Source organism: Solanum stenotomum, chromosome 6 (genome assembly GCF_019186545.1).
Source record: "Solanum stenotomum isolate F172 chromosome 6, ASM1918654v1, whole genome shotgun sequence".
Lineage (NCBI taxonomy): Eukaryota > Viridiplantae > Streptophyta > Magnoliopsida > Solanales > Solanaceae > Solanum > Solanum stenotomum.
In genome coordinates this window covers 21,400,627-21,404,565 of record NC_064287.1, presented here as the reverse complement: position 1 = coordinate 21,404,565, position 3,939 = coordinate 21,400,627, and positions in this window count along the sequence as shown.

Below are 3,939 nucleotides of genomic sequence, written 5' to 3'. Positions count from 1 at the left end.
TCTATACCAAGATCTATCTCCCTTTCGGGAGGGACACCGGGAAGGTCTTCTGGGAAGACATCTAGAAACTCATTAACAACCGGAATAGACTCAATAGGAGGGACTTTAGACTCCACATCATTGACTCTCACAATATGGTACAAGCACCCTTTGGAAATCAACCTATGGGCTTTAATGCAAGAAATGAATTTCCCCTTCACCACAACATCCCGGCTCTCCCACTCAAGGACGGGTTCATTAGGAAATCGGAACTTGACTTTACGAGTCCTACAATCAATAGAAGCATAATATGCATGCAACCAATCCATCCCAAGAATAACATCAAAATCCACCATGTTCAACTCAACAAGATCACAAGGCAACAACTTATTTAATATGCAAACCGGACAATTTCTATACACTTTTCTAGCAACAATAGAGACACCAATGGGAGTGGATACTTCATATGACTCATGCAACAATTCCGACTCGACATGAAATTTTCTAGCAACTAAGGGGGTAACAAAGGAAAGGGTGGCACCCGGATCAATCAAAGTATAAACATCAAGATCAAAGATTTGCAACATACCGGTCACCACATCCGGAGTCTCATTAACACCTTGTCTACCATGCAAAGCATAAAATCGATTGTCCCTTGGGGCACCACTTTGAGAAGCACCTCTACCCAAAGGAGTAGTGTTAGCACTTCGGACCTTGTTGCGGATCTTGGGACATTCAAACCTCTTATGACCCACTTCTCCACATTCAAAGCAAGCACCCGAACCCTTCATGCAAGGACCACCATGCTTCCTCCCACACTTAGGGCATACATCCATAGAACCCACTTCACCTCCCCCTTGAGGTCTAGGAACATTGATAGCAAATCCCCGGTTGACATGAGGGTTTCCTCGGCCTTGATGAAATCTAGCACCCTTAGGGAACCTATTCTCCAATCGGGCCCTCTTGGCCTCGTGCCCCCTTCTCTTCCTCAATTTCTCCTCCTCCATTTGCTCGGCATAAGTCATCAACCGAGACAAATCCATATCTCCAATGAGCATAGCGGACCGACACTCCTCACTAACCAAGTCGGATACACCCATCACAAATTTGTTCATCCTCGACCTAGAGTCGGCCACCAAGTGAGGTGCATACTTGGAGAGTTGGACAAATTTGAGGGCATACTCCCTCACACTCATAGCTCCTTGCTTCAAGTTCATGAACTCCACCAACTTTGCCTCCCTAAGCTCAAGAGGGAAGAACCTATTAAGGAAAGCAAGTTTAAACTCCTCCCACAACACCACATAGCCATTACCTTTCTCACCCTTCCATTGATCAAACCAAATTTGAGCAACCCCCTTGAGTTGGTAGGCCGCCAATTCCGCCTTCTCACAAGCACCAACATCCATAATGGTCAAGATTTTGCATACCTCATCGATGAACTCTTGCGGGTCCTCATCCACCTTTGAACCATGGAAGACCGGAGGGTTCATCCTCATGAAATCTCTCACCCTTTCCCCCGGGGTGGTAGTTCGAGGAGCTTGGGCTCCTTGTTGCACTTGGTTAGCTACCACTTGTGCAAGCATGGTGAGTGCATCACGGAGCTCACCATTGGTGGGTGGCTCTTCCGGTGATCGGGCCCGTCTTCCCCTCATGTTTGGCATGATGATCTAGCAATCCAAAGAACAAGCGTTAGGGAGGAATCACCTTATCGCACTCTAAGCACGACATAGAACATGAAGAAGGGAAACCTTTCCTAAAACGTTTTGTAGCCTCCCATTCATAGTCGTGGCGCGCTTCACAACCATGATTAGGACTCTACTCAACGCGGTGTGTTGGACTCCGAGGATTTAACAACCTAGTGCTCTGATACCAAGCTTGTCACGACCCAAGCCTAGGGCCTAGACGTGACATGGCGAATGAGGAACCCGAAGGAACCCCAAACAAGCCTCTCAAACTTGTCATCACACTTCATCGGTCGCGGAAGTACAATCAACATTAATTAACGGGAAATAGGGACTAAGGGCAAACCATTTCAAAATGACATCATAGAACAAGAGTCAAGCTCATTTACAAAATACTTGTCCAACGCACACCTCTACATACATAGATAGGACGGGGGCCATGACATACTACCGGCTCCCCTCATAGTCAAAATACAATTGCAAGCTAAAGTCTCAAAACATAGGAGTAGGAAACATAACATAGCCCTCGAATCATTGAGGACTCACCAACAAACTCGGATAAGCACCGTACTAGCCACGTGAATGGAGAGAAGGATCAAGAGTAGCTCCGGTCCCTACATGGTGACATCATGTAGGCAAAATATGCGTTAGTACTTGGAATGTACTAAGTATGCGGGGTGCAACACAACAATAGACAAGGACACAATCGAAATACAAGAAATAGTTTCATAGGCATTATGAATAACAATATGAGGATGCATGATCAAAGTGAAGTCAAAACATGTTTAAGTAAATCTATACTAATAGTAGATATCATATGTGTATGCATGATCCAACCAATCTATAACCCCAACTTAGGATGGGGGATGCCGTTCACACCCGGACACCCTGGTGGCAAGGTATAAACCCCTCACATGGTTGATGTTGGTCACACCCCAAGCATCCTAGGTGGTGAGATATAAACCTCTCACATGGTTGATGTTGGTCACACCCCAAGCATCCTAGGTGGTGAGATATAAACCTCTCACATGGTTGTCCGGTTCTTTTCCCCCGGACCGGGCATGGTCATGCAACACTTTATATAGGAAATTCCCATTAGGCTCTAATGCAATCTCACGTATGGAATGAACATATACACAAGCTTAGTTTGTCATCAACACATCTCTGGATTGCCATACATCTCATAACTCAAGCTTTAAAGCATCGATTCATCAATTCTCCATAGTTGGACATTTTGTCAAACACCTTGAAGGCATGTAATGGAATCAAAGAGCATGGAAAATAGGGTAGTAATTATGCAGCCAAACCAGTGAACAACCTACAACAACACCTTTTAACACCCACAATACCACATGAAAATCTCCACATCCATTCCAAATTTAGATTCAAGTTCTAGAGTCACAACATGCTCAAAACAATCACTTTTCATGTTTAAAATTCAATGTGCAGGAAATTATTACAAAGAACAAGACTAATTTATGAATCTTAACTTAAACCATGAATTAGTGAGTAGAATAGAGTCTAGGCACTATGGGTGGAAGGACCCATGAGTTCAACACCACATACCTTGAGTTCTTATGAAGGTCTTGAGAGTGTCTTCAATGGAAGCTTGGAACTTGGAGCAAGAGTCTCTTCAATCTTGAGGAAGGTTTTGGATTAGGGTTCTTGAGAGAACTTGAGAGAAAATGTGTCTAAGTATGGGAGAGGTGTTTTGGGAAATGTTTTAGAGATGGGAATTGAACTAATGGTATATAGGAAATAACATATGCCCTTTGGAAAAATGGTCCAACACTTAGAAAAAAAAATGAGGCGGGTGAACAGTAAAAACGCTCACTGGAAATTGCATTTCCTGCCGGACAGATTTTACGAAAATGGGCATAACTTCTTCATCCGAACTCCGAATGAGGTGAAACGAAGTGCGTTAGGTAGCTAACTCAAAGGGCTTTCCATGGATAAGTTATGGGCCACCCAATTATTTGTGTGCTAGGAGATATGACCCTCCAAAGTAGACCCTCGAAAAAGGCTTCACTTGGAAATTTTGGATTTTGATACGGTTGCTCTAAAATTTGGGTTAGACCCATTTCCCACTCAATTTGACCCCCTAAATAAGAATATGAAGTCGTATTTTCAAAAAATTAAATGGATTTTTTTTATATAGCTAAACAAGTTTTCGGTAACTTCCGAAGCACATTTTAAAGAACCTTTTGGGTCATTTCACAATTCCCAACTCATGGATTGCCCGATAATGTACTGCTGTAATACTTCTATAGAAGCCTCG